Here is a 21,462-nt window from a genome sequence, read left to right as displayed (position 1 = left end):
CCAGCAGTTCTTCAGCCAAATGAACATTACAGGATTTATATCTGTCTTAGCAATTCCTGGATTTCTACTATCTTTAATCTGCTGAACCATAATTGGGATTTTTAAAAGGGAATTTAGGTCATGTGAAGAAATTATCACTATGAAATTCTTTTTAACTAGATATTTAGAAGACTGTGTTCCTTGCAACACATCTTTAATCAATTACAAGCCTACTAGTACTTAACTCATACCTATCTCCAGTTTTACCTATGAATTTTGATTAGACTTTCTGGGCATTTCAAAGCCCATATAATCAAAGGGGATAACAAATTATGAACATCTAGTCTTATTTACTACTTTCCTGTCACTTCTATAATTATTTTTGGTTTCACAGTCTTCAACATCTAGGATAATTGTTCAATAATTTGCCCTTTCTTTCTAGTACATTTAGAGTTCATTCTGAGTGCACACTATCCCCTCCCCCTTTAAGGAATAACAAGAATGTTCATATCTTGTTTTAACAAGTGGATGATCTGCCTCAGCTTCAGAGTCAGAACTTCACACTATTAAAAGGAGAGCTTTATGTTTAATTTTTTGCCCTGTGAGAAAAGCAGGATATGTCAAGCCTCTACTTAAGTTTTTTTCTTTTGTCCTTATGAGTCCTCTCATGAGCTAATTTCTTTCATAGACTATATAAGCCGTTAAAGAGCAGCACTGTTCCCTGACAAACACACTGGCATGCAGTTAATCATTAATTTTGCATGGTCCACATCTGCTGTCTTCTGGACTCTATACTGTTTGAGAGATTTCCTCCCATTCCTGTAAATGTAATTGTGTGAGGGCTAATGTTGGATCTTTATCTAACCTATTATCAGCAGTCCAGACAGAGTCTTAGAACCTCCCTTTAACAAGTCCAAGTTAGAGTTCACAAAGCTTAAACCTACATGAATAGAGCAGTATTTTTTTAATGGCAAAACAACAGCTGCAGGGGCAGATTCAATGACACGCCCTGGCTGAGTATGTGCAGATACTAAAAACAGGTGCACCTCATGACTGTTGTGCTGTGTGCCTTTTAAAAATATTACATGCATTTCTTCATCAGATCAAGGTTTATATAAAGTATGTTTTAGAGGGGCATAAAGGAATTCAGAAACATGGTCAGCTGAAATACTAAGGCTTTTAAAAAACAATCAAAGTAGAAAAAATTGAGAGAGTTATGTTAATGCTGGTGAGTGTACTACCTCATGAAAATCCAAGAACCCAGCCATCTGCATAATAAAAATGCCTTTTAAATGGCAAGCAAATTAAATTATAATATCTTTTTTTTTCTTTCTTGGATTTGATCTGGAGTTCCAGCTTCATACCACCTGGGGAAAAGTTGAAATTAGGCTTTGTGTGGGTGGAGGAGAGGCAGAATTGAATGTGATCCTGTTCAAATAATCTCTTCCAGCCTTGCTCTAGGGTGGGACATGAAGACTGGAAACAGTGAGCCTCCAAGCCCCTGGCGTAGAGGCAACACCTTCTGTGGCCATGCTGCCAGGAAGGCTCCAAAGGGAGTGCCCAATAAATGTCAGTGTTGTGTGGCTATTTCAACTTTAAAGTAACTTGCACAAGTTCACTTGAAATTAACACTGCAGTCATACAGAAGGGGGAAAGGAGTGTGTGTTGTTTCCAGACATAATTGAGATTGAACTCTAACCAATTCAGAAACAAGCGTTACTTTCCGCAGCTCTAGAGAAGCCAGCTTCCCTCTGCCAGAAGGGAAGTATTGCAATCGTCATGAACACAAAGCGTTCTGTATGCAGCTTGCAGAGAGAAGCAGCCCTGTCATTCAGGCTGGCCATTCATCTTTGTGTGTTCTTACGGCAGAGGTGTGTGAAAAGGAGTTTACTCCCCCTAAAACATGACTGGTGCTTCTGGGGTCTGCAGAGCCTCCCACACCAGCTGTGTTTGAGGCATTCCTGACATGGGAAAGAGCCCAAAGATCACTTTCAACCTGCTACATAATTATCAATAATGCTGGCCCCTTCCCAAGAGCTCTGAGCATTTACCTGCCTCATAAAGAGCCCTACTTTTCCCCAGAATTCATAGCGAGGTCAACAGGGGCCCATTGAGGAAATCAGAAACAACCTCAAGAGACATTATTCAGACCCACCAGAACTCCTGACATGTGAAAGCTCTCCTTGGAGGCCTGCCACTGCCAGAAGAAACAGCCTAGATTTGGAGACTGAGAATACTCAAGTTATGTAAAGGTTGAATAAAAATAACAATTCCGATGCTACTTTTTTATTATAGAAGTTTCACATTTCATCTCTTGCAAGTAAGCTCCTGAGATGGGAGGGAAACTGTATTGCTGACTCACTGGCTTCTGTACCTCTTGGGTTTCTATCTTTAGTGGAGAGCCAGGTCTTTGACACGGAGTTAAGTAAGATATAACAAATGAGTGGAGCAGTTACAGAAATAAGTTTGTTAGGCATAATGGTAACATTCTGAAACTATGACATTCTTAATGACATAGTTTTTTGTTAAGTAAAATTTTGGAGTTTCAAGCAATGGAGTGAAGGACTTTGGTTATTTCAATAATAAAAGAACCCTCCTTCCAACTATGTTAGCAAGAGGAAGAACTGAAGGTTTACTAGTAAATGCAATTGTCAAAAACATAATCAGTGCAAACTCAGATGTTCTAAATGTCTTTAGCTAAAATGTGTAAATAACTTATAAAACATAAATACAGATAGAGGCAGGTAACAGCGGAATCATGTCCATTTGTCAGAAGAGCAGCAGTGAGAAGTTGGGTTGGGACTGACACATGAAGCATGAAGTCCTCCTTGGTTTACCTGAGCGAAAGAAATTGTCAGAAGCAAGTCAACTGTCACAAGGCTGAGAGTAAGAGAGTCCAAGCAGTATGGTAACAACAGAGAACATGGACTTTTCCATCAGACCGATTTGCAATTCAAACCTGGCTTTGCCACTGGGATCCCTGAGCATATATTGTCTAAACTCTAAATCTTATTTCTTTAATTTAGAGCTATCTGTGGTCATGTTGTGCTGACTAAACAAAACAGTGGATACCCAAAAGATATGAGCAAATGTCTCAAAACTAGGAAGACAAATCAAAGATGAGCATATATGCTCAGAAACAGGTCGACAACTAAGAACCAAGAAATTAAGGCAGTATAGTTACAAACAACAAGGTGTAATTTTCCAGAAGCCAGAAAAGTATCCAAACAGCTAGAGACCAAGAAGTGGACCTAGTGATCAAGACATACAACAATTCAAAATCTTGGAGATAAAGTGAAGAAAAACAATTAGATCCAAGGCTAAAATGTCACAGTAAGCAAACCTTGCCTCATCTGCATCCCAACAGGGCAGAAAGTGATTTGAAATGAGAATTGAATTTAGCCTATGTAGCTTCTGTAACCAGTGGGACAAAAGGGAACACAGCAATATAGATAAAGGGCAAATAACAGCAATAGCACATTTTGGAACACACTGGCCATTAAAACAGCATGGGTGAAAAATAAAGCATCCACAGGAAATAGAAATCAAGGTTCCAAAGAAGACAATGTTGTAATTGTATCACATTCATGCATGGAATGGCCTCACAGATATGTGTCCTCTGAAAGAGAAGGTACCTAGACATTCACTTGCTGAGAAGAGTTCTAGAAGAGGAACTATAGACACTTTTAAAATAGTAAATATTTTCAATATTTGTACTTTTTAGGTATTTCTGCCATATTTTAAACATGTATATCAGTTGTCACTCACTCCATAAGCTGATGTCATCCAATCTTATGGCTTTGTATTAATTTCTATTGCTGCTGTAACAAATTACTACAAACTTACTGGTTTATATCAACATAAATTTGTTATCTTACAGTTCTGAGGGTCAGAAGACTTACTGGGCCAAAATCCAGGTGTTAGCGGGCTAGGTTCCTAGCGGATGCTCTAGGAGAGAAGCTGTTTTCTTGCCTTTTCTATCTTCTAGAGGCTGCCTGAATTCCTTGGCTCATAGTTCCTTCCTCCATCCTCACTGCCAGCAGTGTAGCATCTTCAAGTCTCTCTGTCTCTCTCTTTCCTGCCCAGCCCCATTCCCACACTGACCCTTCTGCCTCCCCCTTATAAGAACCCTTGTGATTACATTGGGCCCACTGGGCTAATTCAGGACAATAATCACATAATCTTTAACTTAATCACATTGGCAAAGTCCTTTTTGCCACATAAGATAATATAATCACAGATTTTGGGAACCAGGAAATAGATATCTTTGGATGCTATTATTCTGCCTATCACAACCTTAAGTAACATATATTTTGACAACTCTCAAATTTATATCTCAAGCATAGACCTCACCCTTGAACTTCAGCCTCAGTTTTCCAATAGCTTATTCCACATCTCTACCTAGATTTCTAACTAGTGTCTCAAACTCAGACTGTCCAAAGTTAAATTACTGAATTATACTCAACACCCTAACTGCAGCAAAACCTGTCATTCTTGCAACTTTCTGCTTCTTAATCCATGGCAAGTATTGTCATGTGCCACAGAATGACATTTTGGTGAACAACAGAAATTTACATTGGCGGTCCAAATAAGATTATAATACTGTATTTTATTGGACCCCTTCATTATGTAGACATGTTTAGATACACAAATACTTAACCACTGTGTTACAGTTGCTAACAGTATGCAGTCCAGTTACAAGCTATGTAGGTTTGTAGCCTAAGAGCAATAGGTGTGTGGCCTAGGTGTGTAGTAGGCTATACTACCTAGGTTTGTGTAAGTACACTCTATGATGTTCCAACAATGATGAAGTTGCCTAATGTTGCATTTTTTAGACTGTATCCCTGTCATTAAGCAATGCATGATTGTACATTATCTCTGTTGCTCAGGCCAAAAATCTCTCTTTCTCACATTCTACAACCAATGAGCATGTTCATTACCTCTATATGTCCATACAAAGACTTATACAGAAATATTCATAGAAGTTTTATTTTTATTAATAAGAGCTCCAGACTAGAAACAACTCAGATGTCCATCAACAGGTGAATGGACAAAGTAGGACATATCAGTATAATGGAATACTACTCATCAATAAAAATAACTATTCATATACATAACAGCATGGATAAATCTCAAAATAATTATGTTGAGGGAAAGAAGACAGACATAAAAGACTATATACTATGTCAATTTACATAAAACTTTAGAAAGTTCACATGAATTCATAGTGACAGTAAGCACATGAGTAGTTGCCTAGAAACAGGGTTGAGGTGTTAGATACAGGCAGGAAAAAGGTATTACAAAGGGGCACACAGAAATTTTCAGGAGTGGTGAATATGTTCACTATCTTAATTATGATGCTGGTTTCACAGGTGCATACATATGTCAAAACTTAATTATATCTTCTTTAGATATGCACAAATTATTCTGTGTCAGTTATAGCTTAATAAATTTATTAAAATATATTCTTGTTGTTATTAAGAAAATGTGCACTGTTTTTGAAAATATAAGGTTGTCTTCTAACACATGGAAAGTATTTATTAAAGTGATTTGAAATTGTAATAACTAACATTTTGCCAAGAATGAAGCACCATTAAAACTGCTGAAATTGTCATGATTTAAATTTTGTTATTTTGCTGTTCATTTCTTCTTCAGAAAATACAATTTAGTTTCAAAGAATAGAGGATATACTAAAATAAGATTTTTATAGTAGGAATCTATTCTTTTAAAATTATAGTTTTTATGTAATTTTCAAAAAATTGTACACTGCATTTTCTTGAAAAATTACAGAAAAGACAATGGGCAAAAAGAAATGGCAAACCTCTTCTTACAAAACACCTAGAAATTCTGGCTAAAATACCACCTGCATCCTTTAAAAAGAAAGGCAAGCTTGTAAGGAACTAAGGATGGACTCTTACACACCTGAAGACAGATCTAAGAGACAAAATGGAATCATTCATATTGAAACTGCAACTGCCCCAGTGGGTTTTTATTTGTTGGGTTCAGTTACCAAGAATCTGAGTTCTGGCTGGGTGCATTGGCTAGCTGGGCACTTTGGGAGGCCAAGGCAGGCAGACCACCTGAGGTCAGAAGTTTGAGACCAGCCTGGTCAACATGATGAAACCCCGTCTCTACTAAGAACACAAAAAAATTAGCTGGGCGTAATAGCAGGTGCATGCAATCAACATCACTGATCATTAGATAAATGCAAATCCAAATTATAATGAGATATCATCTCACACCAGTCAGAATGGCTATTATAAAAGGTCAAAAAATAACAGATGCTGGCAAAGTTGTGGAAAAAAAAAAACACACACTGTTGGTGAGAATGTAAATTAGTTCAGCCATTGTGGAAACACAGACAATTTCTCAAAGAACTTAAAACTGAACTACATTAGACCCAGCAATCCCATTAATTGGTATACCTCCAAAAGAATACAAATCATTCTTTGTAAAGACACATGCATATATATGTTCATCCCAGCACTATTCACAGTAGCAATGACATGGAATCAACCTAAATGCCCATCAACAGTAGACTGGTTAAAGAATATGTGGTACAAATGCACCATGGAATATTATACAGTCATAAAAAAGAACAAGACCATGGCCTTTACAGCAACATTGATGGAGCTGGAGACCATTATGCTAAGCAAACTAACACACAGACAGAAAACCAAATACCACATGTTATTATCACTTACATATGGGAGCTAAATGTTGAGTACACATAGACACAAAGAAGGGAACAACAGACACCAGGGATGATTTGAGGGTGGAAGGAGGGTGAGGATGGAAAAACTACCTGTGAGGTACTATGCTTATTACCTGGGTGATGAAATAATCTGTATACCAAATTCCTGTGACACACAATTTATCTATATAACATACCTACACATGTACCCTGAACTTAAAATACAAGTTTAAAAAAGAATGTGGTACATACATACTATGGAATACTATGCAGCCATAAAAAGAATGAGATCATATTCTTTGCAGCAACATGGATGGAGCTGGAAGCCATAATCCTAAGTAAATTAACACAGGAACAGAAAACCAAATACCACATGTTCTCCCTCATAAGTGGGATTACACTTGGACACAAAGAAGGGAACAACAGACACTGGAAACTACTTAAGTGTAGAGGGTAGGAGGAGGGTAAAAATTAAAAAAACTACCTGTAGGGTACTATGCTCATTAGCTAGGTGATGAAATAATCTATACACCAAACACCTGTGACATGCAATTTTTCTCACGTAATAAACCTGCACATATACACCATGAACCTAAAATAAAGGCTGGAAAAAAAATTGCTAGATTATTAGTGCCAACATCTACTTAATAAATACTTCTCTATGAAAAACCTCTCAATGCTATAATGAAGAAATCACAGATTTTTAAAATAGAGACTTCAGTTCATATCCTCACTCTGAAACTTTGTGAGTGGGTGACTTAGGACAAGTAACTTAAGCCTTTTGAGTCTCAAATTCTATAATTGAACACTGAAAGCGGTAATCTATCTCATTATACTGCCAGAAGATATTAAGGTATATGGACTGACTGTTTTCACTTACATGAGATGATCCCAGACAGCTGAACTCCTGTAGCTAGAATTTTTTTTCTTTCACATTACTGTCTATAGTGAACTTCTTTATGTTTGGGGAATGCCTCACTTCATGAGTTTGGGCTGCAATCCAAGACCAGCTCCCTTTATAGGAGCACAATATGTTGGATACTTATTTCTCCAGCCTTCCTTGCACCGAGAGTGAGGGATGTTAACCTTGAATCTGCCAATCAAAGTGCCAGACTTAGATTCTAGACATGGGACATAAGACAGCAAAAGTCTAGGCAGTTTACATTTTCTCTCCCTGGCAGTGCATACAGAAGCAAAGACTACAAGCTCAAATTCCTGATGCAGAGGCAGCTGCATTGCAAACAGTCACTTCTGGTGCTCAGACAGAGAGAGACCAGTTTACTCACGAATGGTTCTGCAGCTTGATTTTGAATCTGGTGCTTGGGAATTTCGCCTTGAGCCCTATTCTCCAGCCCTTCCAATGACTCTCTAATCTAGCCAATATACTCAATAAACACCTCATTGCTTGCAACTAAGAACCTAACTGATAGGCTGCACAGTTTTATTTTCTAATATCGTTATCTTTCCTAGTCCTTGCTTCTGCCTAAACTCAAATCTTTGCCAATAAAAACCAAAGATGTCAAGAAGAAACCAGAGAAGTGTTTTAAAACAATATGGTTCTATGTGACCAGAGTTTGCCGTTGTGATCACAGAATTGAGATTAAGATAAACGTGAATCATGCAGAATGAAAGAACCATAGAAAAATTAGAATCAGGGAAATGATGCAAAAGAAGAGGACAGCTCCAGAAATTGAAGAAAAGTTCACCCTACCAAAGTTCAAGAAAGGAATGCTAAAGTCAGCCTCTAGAAGAGTTTCTACCATATATCATAGTATGACTTTATGAGCTTTTTGGGAAATAAAAATAACATTCACTATAAGCCACCCAAAATTCACCAGTAAACCACAATAAATTGACCTTATTTTTTTCATCTAAATAAATTAAGCTGGTAGATTATGGGAATCCAATAGATAGAGTGTAAATGAATTTCAACAAGACATTGGACAGGGTTTTTGATATGCTGTGAACAAGATAAAGAAATATGGCTTGTACAATGTTGCAGGTAGACAATCTGCAATCAGTTGAAAGATTATTTCACAATAGATTAATTGATGGACTCATAGCAACTAAAGAGGAGTTTCATAAGGCTTTATTCATTGCTTGTCCTATTCAAGTGTTTACCTGAGGTAGGTAAATGCACTGAAAGTCTGCTTATAAAATTTCTGGATGATACACATTATGGATCAAAGACATTATAACCTTATTGCTTACAAACCAATCAGTCCCCATGGCATCCAACTATTCACTGGATTAAGCAAATAACATACCTCAGTTGGCTACACTGACAGAGTTCAGAGCCTATAGTTTCATAATAGTCTTTTCAGTGTCTCATCACTGTATGTAAGCTAATATTTTGTGCTGATGTCATCAGCATTCAATGGCTGAATATACATGAAATGCTTAGAAAAGGGCTTGGCTCATAGTCAGTGTTTAATAAATATTAGCTGCTATTATTATTATTGTTATGGTTATTAAACCTAACTAAAAAAGACTTGGCTTTATGCTCATAAATATAGATTGCTAAAAAAGGCCATAATAAATGTAGTAGTTACAATAGGCACAGATCTCTAACCACAGAATCACTCAGTCTGAAAGGGAGGTGGTATTACTGAAGGAGTCACAATAGGGCTGAAGAAACCGTGAAAGCAGCTCCAGTAACAAAACCTGCCAGGAGACACACGTAATACATAGGCTCTCACCTGTGCCTCCCTGTACCTTGTATTTTAAAAATATCTGTTGACTGAATAAATGAGTACATGTTAATTGGGAAATTTAGAGGGCATAGACAATGAGAAAGAACACTAAGAAAGAAAGAAGAGCCATGGGGTGTCTGTGTGTATGAAGCAGACTGCAGTGAGGCTGTCTTAACAAGAGTGAATGGCAAGTATTAGAAAGTAGAGGAAATAGGTGGGATAGAGAAAATAAATGGGTCCAACTAATGTGTGATCACAAATACCAAGCTAATAATGAATTTGGACTTGACTCTGTGATATGGCTTGACTCAGTGTCCTCACCCAAATCTCATCTTGAATTGTAATCCTGTGTCAAAGGAGGGAAGTGATTGGATAATGGGGGCAGTTTCCCCCATGCTGTTCTTGTAATAGTGAGTGAGTTCTCACGAGATCTGATAGTTTTATAAGGGGTGCTTCCCCCTTTGCTCCCTCTCTCTTCCCTCTGCCTCCTTGTGAAGAAGGTGCCTGCTTCCCCTTCGCCTTTCGCCATGATTGTAAGTTCCCTGAGGCCTTTTCAATCATGTAGAACTGTGAGTCAATTAAATCTCTCTCCTTATAAATTACCCAGTCTGGGGTGTTTACGTACAGCAGTGTGAAAATGGACTAATACACTTTGGTTCTTAAAGAGTGGAGATAGCATAACTAGAGTCATGTTTTAGGAAGATTTTAGCAGACAACTTGATAAAGGAGTCACTAGAAGACAAAAGGTCATGAGCATGCCACACAAATGACATAATTCTAATGTGTGATAAGGACATTGACATGTTGAGATAAAGTACAGACATAAAAGTCTTTATTACATCAAGCTTTAAAAAAATTATATCTCATTTTTAATTGACAAATATTAATTGTATATATTTATGGAGTACATGAATACATTAGCATTAAGTCAGGCTAATTTCACATATCCATCACCTCCACATATTTATCATTACTTTGTGGTGAGTCAATTTAAAATCTACTCTTTTTGCTGCTTCAAAATGTAAAATACTTTATTATTAACTATGATCACTATGCTGTGCAATAGATCACTGAATCATATTCCTTCTCTCTGAAATGTTGTACCCCTAGCCCCTGGTAACCACCATTCTATTCTTTATTTCTATAAATTTGACTTTTTTAGATTCTACATTTAGGTGAGATCATACAGATCTACATTTAGGTGAGATCATGAGATGTCTTTCTGTGCCTGGCTTATTTTACTACTGTAATGTCCTCTGGATGTATTCATGTTGTCTCAAATGACAGAATCTCTCTTTTTTTTAAGGTTAAATAGTATTAGTATTCCATTGTATATATCTACAGCATGTTTTCTTTATGTATTCATCTGCTGATAGACACCTAGGCTGATAGACACTTAGGCTATTGTGAATAGTGTTGCAGTGAACATGGGAACACAGGTATCTCCCTGACAATCTGATTTCAATTCCTTTGGATATATATCCAGAAGGATCCTTAATCGTATGGTAATTCTATTTTTAGACTTTTTTAGAAACCTCCATACTACTTTTCAAAATGGCTATACACATTTATGTTTCCACCAACAGTGGGCAAGAGTTCCATTTTCTCCACATCCTAGACAACACTTATTATCTTGAATTTTTTTTTGTAATAACTATTTTAACAGGTATAATGCGATCTTATTATGGTTTTAATTTTCATTTCCCTGGTGACTAGTGATGTTGAGCATTTTTTTGTACATCTGCTGGTCATTTGTATCTTTCAAGAAATGTTTAACCAGGTTCTTAGCCTTTTTTTTTTTTTTTTTTTTTTTTTGAGACGGAGTCTTTGCTCTTGTTGCCCAGGCTGGAGTGCAGTCATGTGATCTCAGCTCACCACAACCTCTGCCTCCCGGGTTCAAGTGATTCTCCTGCCTCAGCCTTCCGAGTAGCTTGGATTACAGGCATGCGCCTCCATGCCTGGCTAATTTTGTATTTTTAGTAGAGATGGGGTTTCTCCATGTTGGTCAGGCTGGTCTTGAACTCCCGATCTCAGGTGATCCGCCCGCCTCAGCCTCCCAAAGCACTAGGATTACAGGCGTGAGCCCCCGTGCCCGGCTCTTTGCCCATTTTTAATAGGGTTATTTGTCTTCTTGTTGAGTAGTTCGAGTTCCTTGTATTTTGGGATATTAATTCCATATCAGATATATGATTTGCATATATTTTCTCCCAGTCTGTAGGGTCTCTCACTCTGTTGTTGCCTTTGATGTACAAACTTTTTAGTTTGATGCAATCCCATTTTTAAAAATTCAGATTGTATAAATCTTTCACCTTTTTCTTCAAACTTTAAATGGGTAATTATTCAATTTCCATTATTTAGTCAACTTAATTTACTTTCAAATTAAAGTTTTATGTTAGCATGTAGTAGCATTTCCAAAAGCTTAGAGTAGGGTATGTTCTGATCTGTTGGGATAATTAATATCTCTTAAAGAAACTAAATATTTGAACGAAATAGAATCTCATACTTTCTGCGGGTGGTGAATGTTAGAGCTGAAGGAACCGTAGAGCTTATCTATTCCAACTTCAATGTGGGGCTAATAGTTTATCTTGATTAGGTAAATTCAGAAACCACTGGTAAAAAGAATTTATTTCCAGTGTGTTAACTAGAAACCTTATTTTTAATAAAGATATGTTAATTATTTTTGGTATCCTGGTTAATTTTTACCTTCCTCACCCTCTGATTATTTTTTTTAATTCCATTAATGTAGTAGAAACTTTTTATACAAAAGTTTTCTCAGTTAATACATTAAAATTTTATATCCAATAATTTTCAGATTTAAGTCCACTCCTCGTGTTACAGTACATTAAAATTAGAGCCAGACTCCCTGTCTCTACGAAAAATATAAAAAATTAGCTGGGCATGGTGGCAGGCACCAGTAGTCTCAGCTACTTGGAAGGCTGAGGCAGGAGAATTGTGTGAACCTGGGAGGTGGAGCTTGCAGTGAGCCGAGATCGCACCACTGCACTCCAGCCTGGGCGACAGAGTGAGACTCCGTTTCAAAACAAAAACAAAAAATTAGAGCCAGATTTTTGTCCTGATACAACCCCTATGATAATATTCATTCTAAATTGTTTGCCTATCCCTTTGACTATAATCAAAACTGTAAACTTCTTGTATCTGGAACCATGAAAACCTCTTCCAGATATTTGAGAAATTAAACCATTGAATAAGTAATCAGATATGACCAAGAAAAAAAACATCTCATGTGTTAGACAATCTGGAGGTAACATTTGTTAAGCACTGAAAGTCTTTTTGTTTATGTATGTATTTGTGCAATCTTGCAATCTAAACACTTAAATGAAAAGAGAAAAAGGATTTTTATATGTGTTTGTGTATAATTAACATCAAGCAAAGCAATATCCAATGATGTGTTTATATATTACAGATTAACATCCCATATATTACCTATGTGTCATTTATGAGCAGTTTCCAATTTTAAATATTTTACAACCTTGCCAATAAGAAATAATTTCAAAGTTTCCACTCCATGTAGGTGCTTCTGAAGCACATGAACTGTGCATATTTTTCCCAGAACTGAAACTCACATGATCTATTGAATTTCCTTTTTTCTAGGATACCATTATCTCCTGCTTCTCCAAACTCAGGGGTCTCTTATTTTTCTCTCTTACCTCATTCACATCTTCTTGCTGGCACATCCTCGAGTTCACCTTTTGAACTTCCCTTCTATTTTCTATATACTCTTACTTTTTTGATGATCCATCTAAATCACAGCTTGAAATTCTATCTTTACATGGGTGAGTCTGGAATGTTACCTCTAGCATAGGTCCTGTCTCTCAACTCAGAAATTCAGTGCCACCTGAGTGTCTGCTAGGTATCTCAAACTCACCATGTCAAAAGCTCAATTTCTAATATTCCTCCTTAAACATTACTCTTGCCCCAGTTTTTCTTATCTCAGTTGACAGTACATATATTTTTTCAATGTTTCCACCAGTGGTCAGAGAAATTTTTCAGTAAAAGTCTAGAGAGTATGGCTTCTGATGCACATTATTTGTGGGGTTTTTTTCAATATTTTTTAAAAATGTTAAAACCATTCTTAGCTTCTGGGTCATATAAAAACAGACCATAAGCCAGATTTGGCCCATGGGCCATTGTTGGCCAATTCCAGGCTTAGATCAAAACCCTAGATCCATCATTAATTTCTCAATCTGTTTCACAACCCATATCCACTCCATCAGCAGATGATGAGTGCTCTACTTTCAAAATATATCCAAAATCCTGCCACTTCTCAACACCTCCTCTTCCAACAACTCATCTGAACCACCATCAGCTCTCATCAAGGTGGTTGCAAAAGCCTTCTAACTGGTCTTCCTGCTTCCCTCTGCCTAGAACATTCTTCCCTCAGATGTCCAAAGGGCTTACTTCCCCTCCTTCTTCAAGTATTTACTCAGATGACAGCTTTTCAGTGACCAACATGACAAAAATGGAAACATTCCCTCAATTTCTTTCCCACTTTCTCAGCTTTTCCTTCTCCATAGTACTATATAATCCACATTCATACTGTATATTGTACTCATTAATTTTGTTCATTGTCAACAATAAAATTCCAAGTGGGCAGGAAATTTTATCTCTTACTTACTGTTATATACTCATTGCCTAGCATATTGTAAGCATTCAATAAGTACATGTTGAATCATTTAGTTAATCTAGTGAGGATAGTAATTTCAACATAGTTAAATGACTTATCAATTGTTCATGAATATTGGATCAGGAACAGCTAGAAAAGATCAAGTCCTTTAAATACCACTGGCATCATTGAAAGCCAGGTAGAATAATGTCCTGGTTTAAGAACAGATACTTAGCAATCATAGGAGTACAAATCCCACCTCTACCACTTTCTGGCCATGTGATAGAGGCAAGGTTACTTAATCTCCCTGCATCTAAGATTTGTTTAGTCTATAAAATGTGTGTCAAAGCTCTTGGATTATTAATACAGTTGAATACAATATGCACATTAAGTGCTTAGCACAGTGCATGCCACATAATTAGCCTCAGTGATTTGTAACCATCATCATCACGATTATAACCACAAAGATGAGATTAATAAGAAAATGGATAGATTAATCCTTTAGGTTTCTTTGTCCTTGTTCATGTACCTGAACCACTCAGCCCAAATGTGTCTGTTGAAAGTGCTGGACTTCTTTTAATTTACATGTTAAAAATAGACAACCAAGTAGTGAAATTTTTCTATATCTTGATTGTGGGAATTGTTTCACGATTGTATGCTTTTGCAGCAAAGCTGTACAATGAAAAGAGTGAACTTCATTGTATGTAAGTTATGCCTTATTTCAAAAAAATAAAAGCATTATTGCAGACGTGTGGAACTAATCATACTCATCAGAAATAATTACTTGCTTCCCCCCCACAATGAGAACCAAAAACCACAAGGAAAAATTTAATTACATCAGAGATAGAAAATTTCCCTCCCTCAGGGCATAGGAAACACGAAATGGCTATGCTTGCCTGATATGAGGCAAAAAACAGTTATTTCATAACAAAACAAAAGTATGTGCTGGCATTGCAAAATCCTGGACTGATTCTCTTTCTCTCTTATGATGCAAAAGGAAGGGTGGCAATTACAAGCCTCTATTTATCCAAATATATGAGATAACCTTATTATAATGCATGTATAATTTTATAGTTCCTAATGCTTTAGAAGCAGATGTAAATTAATGTAAAATCATTCTTAAACGTAATACCACCCAGAAATGTGTTTTTATGGTTATATGCTGAAGTATTAAAACATATCCAAATTTTTACTATTCTTTGATAAATTAACTAGCAACCCAAGTTAAGAGAAAACATCTCGACTCTAATGATATTGCCAGGTCTACTGAAATTTACACAAATATGTGTCAATGAGTAGAACAGAAAAAATATTTTTAAAATAAACTTTTATAATTTAAATGATGTAGTTCTCTCAAACATGAAAGCTATAGACTCCAACATGGCAACATACAATGTGGTCAACAGGGAGAAGGGAAATCCTACATTTATTTTTAAAAGAGATTTTATTTCAAGATAAACTTCCATTTACATTCATTTTTTATTAATTTTCCCTAAATTTTTGGCAAGGCCGACTGGCTGCCATATAAAGAAGAGGAAATAAAAAACAACAACATTTTTTACTTAAAATAACCTAACTTTTGTAGGAAAGTTCCATTAGCATCTAGCTTGAAAGAAAAGAAAACCAACAATTGGAATTTTCTAATCCCTGTTTAAGGATTCAAGCCAAGATTACTCATATTTAGCTAGACATCTTAAATAAATATAGCAGAAACAAGGCCCATTTGAATTGAATTTGAACAGCTGTCTGTGGTGTCTAGACCATAAATGATACTGTATTTCAAAAACAAAATGCTAGATGGTTACGTATTTCCAGAGCCGAATCTAGAAACACAAAGTAAACTCATTTCTTTGCAAGCTGCTGGAGTTTCCTAGGTATTTCTAAACACCTGTCCCAAAGAAATATTTTCTACGTTTAAATGGTGAAAAGATTTGAATCAAGGAACAAGGTGACAATGACATGGGCTTGAATTCCTAAACTAATGTATGTGAGACAGCAATTGGCAAGAGTAGAATTTTTTTTTCTAGAGAAAGTAGTCCAAACGCAATTTAATAAAAGGCAGATGGAAAATTGGAAGAGGGGATGGTTAGAATGATGGAATATATGCAGTTCATTTTTTATCATGAAAAATATTTACAAATGAAAGATCAAGTATAATTTTCTAATTTCAAACCACAGAGATTAACACAAGGCTGAGCAGTTTATGAATAGTCCTCCTTGTAACACAAATCTCCGTCTTGGTACTGATGAGCTCTTACTGCAAGTGTCATACAGGGCTTCCAGGCAAGCTGGAATCTGCTATGGTGTGGAGATAGTTTAAAATGGTTGCAAAGCAGACATAACAAATAGAAAAGTAGAAGTACTTCCTCAGATATCTCCTCAGGGGTCCTCAGAGAATCTGTGGGATCTTACTTTATGCAGCATGGCACGGTCACTTCACAGTTAAATATTGTGCACATTTCTGGTTTCCACAAATTACAAGGGACATGTTGAATTAGCACAATGTTCAAAGCAAATCAATACAGATTATTAAAGGGTTGGAAAACAAGGCCTATGGGCATAGGTGAAAGGAACTAGAACTCCCTTCTTTAGCTCCTTCGGGCAGGGCTTTTGCATCATGTCTCTTTTCCATCCCCTGACCCATGAGTATAAAATACCAGGTGAAAGGAGTCCTTGGTAAAGTCCCGTTAGTTGGGCTGGGGGTGGGGAAAACGTGAAAAGAATGACAACGGTCTTCAGATATGTGAGGGGTTATTATTTTTTAAAATGGTAACCAGCTGCATCTGCTTCCACCCACTTTGGTGCAAAGATAGAAGGCAAAAACTAAGCAAGAAAGGTTAGCATTCATTTATAGTGGGACCAGCTTGTCCAAGCTTGCGCAGGGCCTTCAGGGCTTTAGCAATGAAGATCCCATCCTGGGAAACTCCTGCACCGACCTGGACAGTGGGTCATCTGATGTTGCAAATGTTTAAAGTAGGAGAGACACTAAGTGTCATTTCATGGGCTTTCCAACCATATGATTCTGTATCATTACTATCACATGTATTAATTATCAGGGACAATAATGACAGTGATAACAATAGTAGTGATTTTATTTTCTACCTGTCAAAGTGAGTTTATCCTAATGTTAGTTCACTGAAATCCCTTTAAATGCATGTTTTGACGCTGAACAGAAGAGCTAAGCCACATCATTAAAGTCATAAGAAAATGAGTATGAACTAAAAAAACGGAGTATTTGTAGATGCATAGCAAGCCAGTCAGTGCTCTGTCATGCTTGAGATTGGTCAGGCCACATAAAACATGGCCTCATGGTTAACAGGAAAGCGTGGAATCATGCAGGTCTGGGTATGGGTATTACAAAATGGCCTTGGACCAATTACAGAACTCTCTAGGCATCTGTTTTCTCACGTGCAAAATGGAGATAATAATGTCATTACCTACTCATAATAACAAGTTTATAAGATATACTTTAAGGACCCTTACTGCAAAGCGATAGCATAATGGAAAGCAGGTCTATGAAATAAGAACGTATTTGGGTTCAGGAATTGAGGTCTGTGGTTATAACATATATCTTTAATATACCTTACGTGTCAGAAACTTTCTCAGCACTTATCATGCATTATACATTGAATATAAGAAGCTTATAAGGATTATTATTCTCATCCTTATTTTATAGATTAAACAACTCAGGTATGGAAAACTTGAATATTTTGCCCATGATCACATAGGTAAAGAGTAGCAGAGTCCATAGTGTGTAACCCCAGGGCCTATACTTGTAAACACGACAGTATATTAATGTTTTATCTGGATTACCTTCAGGATGACCATGAACCTTTGTGTGAATTGAATATTCTTTTAAAAATAATACATAAATGCAACTTCTCTCAGTAAAACTTTTACTAAGTCTTCGTGGCAGTCAAATTGAGGTTAAATTCTCTGACAAGTACCTAAAATACTGTATTTTACTGATTACAAGAGTGAAATATTTAGACCTTCAGACATAATTTGCAGGGATAAATACAATAGCTCCAATCCATTTTTTATCTAATCCAAACCTCATTTTTATTAGTACCATGTGCTGTCTATTATGTGATAGCTATTGTTGGTAAATTAACTGCTAATATTGCCCCTGTTGATTATTCCAGGTCCAGTTAGCTCACTACTTCATGCAGCAAGCTACTTCAAATGATAGGTTAGCTTTAGGAGTTAAAAACATTTTTCTGATAGAAACTTATTTGACTTCCAAGTAATAGAGACATTTATATTGGACAAAACTTTCCCCATAGTCATAAACTCTGGAAAAATATAAATATAAAAACATTATTTGGAGGCACTAGAGAATAATCAAAAACAAACAAAACTGGTGAGAGGGGACTGAAAACAAAACACAGAACCGCACAAGGTAAAATTTACATATATATGGCTTTTCACTTAAGTCCTCTACTGCTCATTTGGCATGGACAGGCTATAACTCAAGTAGAAAGCCATAATCTTATTAGCTTGAGAAGCTCAAAGACTGAGGTTGCCAGAGGAAGCTCAAAGATTGAGGTGGAAATCTTAGAAAGGAAGGAGCAACAGAAAGGAAATATTAAAATGTACATGTATTCACGGTGAATTCTATTAAACATCTGAAGAAGAAGCAATAGTAATATTACATAAACTCCTTCAGAAAATATAGGAGAAAACATTTCACAACCTGTTCAGGCCAGTCTACAGCCTGATATGAAAACTTGTTCAATATATTACAAGAAAAAAATTACAGACCAATATACTTCAAGAATATAGATGTACGTATCTTTAAAAAAAAGCACTGGCAAATAAAATCCAAGAATATTTAAAACAGATAGTGCATCTTGACCAAATGAAGACCATTATACTAACACAAGGTTAGTTCAACATTCAGTATACCATCATCGTTTTTATAATATCAAAAGACCAGCAAAAGAAAATATGATCTGCGATATATACAGAGAAAGCATTTGATAAAATTGAAAATCCATTCTTGGTAGAAAGCTCTCAGCAAAACTAATAATAAACAGAAACTTTCTCAACATGACAAAGGGATTTTACAGAAAAACTAAAGCTAAAATAATAGTGAAATATTTGATGTTTAAGATTGGAAAAAGAGGAAAGAAAGGATATCTACTCTCACCCCTTACTTTCAACATTTTATTGTTGGTCCTAGTCAATGTAATAAGGCAAAAAAAATTAAAAAGAAGGCCAGGCCCGGTGGCTCACGCCTGTAATCCCAGCACTTTAGGAGGCTGAGGCAGGCGGATCACGAGGTCAGGAGATCGAGACCATCCTGGCTAACACGGTGAAACCCCGTCTCCACTAAAAATACAAAAAAAAAAAAAATTAGCCGGGCGAGGTGGTGGGAGCCTGTAGTCCCAGCTACGCAGGAGGCTGAGGCAGAAGAATGGCGTGAACCCCAGGGGGCGGAGCCTGCAGTGAGCCGAGATCGCGCCACTGCACTCCAGCCTGGGTGAAAGAGCGAGACTCCGTCTCAAAAAAAAAAAAAAAAAAAATTTTAGAAGAAAAACTGTCTCTATTGACTGTAATTGTCTACATAGAAAATTCTAAAATATCTACAAAACGTCTACCATAATTAAATTTATCAAGGTCATAGGATATAAGGACAATTATAAAACCAATTGTATTTCTCTATTTTTAAAGTAAACAATTAAAAAAACAATTTTTAAAGCTCTCTTTCTCTCATATATATATATATATGTATATATCAGAGTATTCTTTAAAATACAATACTTGAATTGTGTTTGCAGCCGCCGCCGCACCGCCGTCGCTCTCCAACGCCAGCGCTGCCTCTCGCTCGCCGAGCTCCAGCCGAAGGAGAAGGGGGGTAAGGAGGTCTCTGTACCACGGCTCCTACAAAGCAGACTGCCCGCAAATCGACCGGTGGTAAAGCACCCAGGAAGCAACTGGCTACAAAAGCCGCTCGCAAGAGTGCGCTCTCTACTTGGAGGGGTGAAGAAACCTCATCGTTACAGGCCTGGTACTGTGGCGCTCCGTGAAATTAGACGTTATCAGAAGTCCACCGAACTTCTGATTCGCAAACTTCCCTTCCAGCGTCTGGTGCGTGAAATTGCTCAGGACTTTAAAACAGATCTGCGCTTCCAGAGCGCAGCTATCGGTGCTCTGCAGGAGGCAAGTGAGGCCTATCTGGTTGGCCTTTTTGAAGACACTAACCTGTGTGCTATCCATGCCAAACGTGTAACAATTATGCCAAAAGGCATCCAGCTAGCACGCCGCATACGTGGAGAACGTGCTTAAGAATCCACTATGATGGGAAACATTTCATTCTCAAAAAAAAATTTTTTTTTCTCTTCTTCCTGTTATTGGTAGTTCTGAACGTTAGATATTTTTTTTCCATGGGGTCAAAAGGTACCTAAGTATATGATTGGAGAGTGGAAAAATAGGGGACAGAAATCAGGTATTGGCAGTTTTTCCATTTTCATTTGTGTGTGAATTTTTAATATAAATGCGGAGACATAAAGCATTAATGCAAGTTAAAATGTTTCAGTGAACAAGTTTCAGCGGTTCAACTTTATAATAATTATAAATAAACCTGTTAAATTTTTCTGGACAATGCCAGCATTTGGACTTTTTTAAAACAAGTAAATTTCTTATTGATGGCAACTAAATGGTGTTTGTAGCATTTTTATCATACAGTAGATTCCATCCATTCACTATACTTTTCTAACTGAGTTGTCCTACATGCAAGTACATGTTTTTAATGTTGTCTGCCTGCTGTGCTGTTCCTGTAAGTTTGCTATTAAAATACATTAAACTAAAAAAAAATAAAATAAAATACAATACTTAGGAATAAATTTAATAAAAACTGTATAAGACCTCTACACTGAAAAACAACATTGCTGAAAGAAAGTAGAGAAGACCTAAATAAATGGAGAGATAAACCATGTTCATAGATTGGAAAACTCAATACTAGGTGTCAATTTTCCCCAAATTAATCTGTCACTTCAAGCTGCTAATACCAAAATTCTGGCAGCCATTGTTAAACAGAAATATATAAGCTAACTTAAAATTTAAGTAGGAGTACAAAGAACCTAGAATAGCAAAAACTTTTTTCAAAAAGAACAACAAAGATGAAAGACTCATACCACATGACTTCAAGACTTACTATAAAGGTACAATAATAAATATATGGTGGTTTAGCCTGAAGATAGATCAACAAAACAGAATAGAGAGTTCAGAAATAGACTCACAGTTATAAGGCCAACTGATTTTCTACAAAACATCAATTGTTATGTTTTGTTTCTACAAAATATAATTCATTGGGAAAAGGATAGTCTTTTCAACTGGCCTACAGCTGAGAAAAAAAGCGAATGTTGATCTTCACCTCACAACACACAAGCCAAAATAATTTAGATGGATAATAAACCTAAAGACAAATACAAAACATAAAACATCTAAAAAAAATTTGGGGTTTTCAT

At 36.5% G+C, this 21,462-nt stretch overlaps 1 pseudogene; it reads left to right on the top strand.

Moving 5' to 3' along the window:
* The window catches only part of LOC100583883, a 77,834-nt pseudogene extending 57,512 nt beyond the window's left edge, over positions 1-20,322 (top strand).
* The last annotated feature ends 1,140 nt before the right edge of the window (positions 20,323-21,462 follow it).

The sequence above is a fragment of the Nomascus leucogenys genome, chromosome 5 (assembly GCF_006542625.1).
Source record: "Nomascus leucogenys isolate Asia chromosome 5, Asia_NLE_v1, whole genome shotgun sequence".
NCBI lineage: Eukaryota > Metazoa > Chordata > Mammalia > Primates > Hylobatidae > Nomascus > Nomascus leucogenys.
The sequence above is the reverse complement of the archived record's forward strand: the minus strand, read 5'-3'. Positions and strand labels throughout refer to the sequence as shown.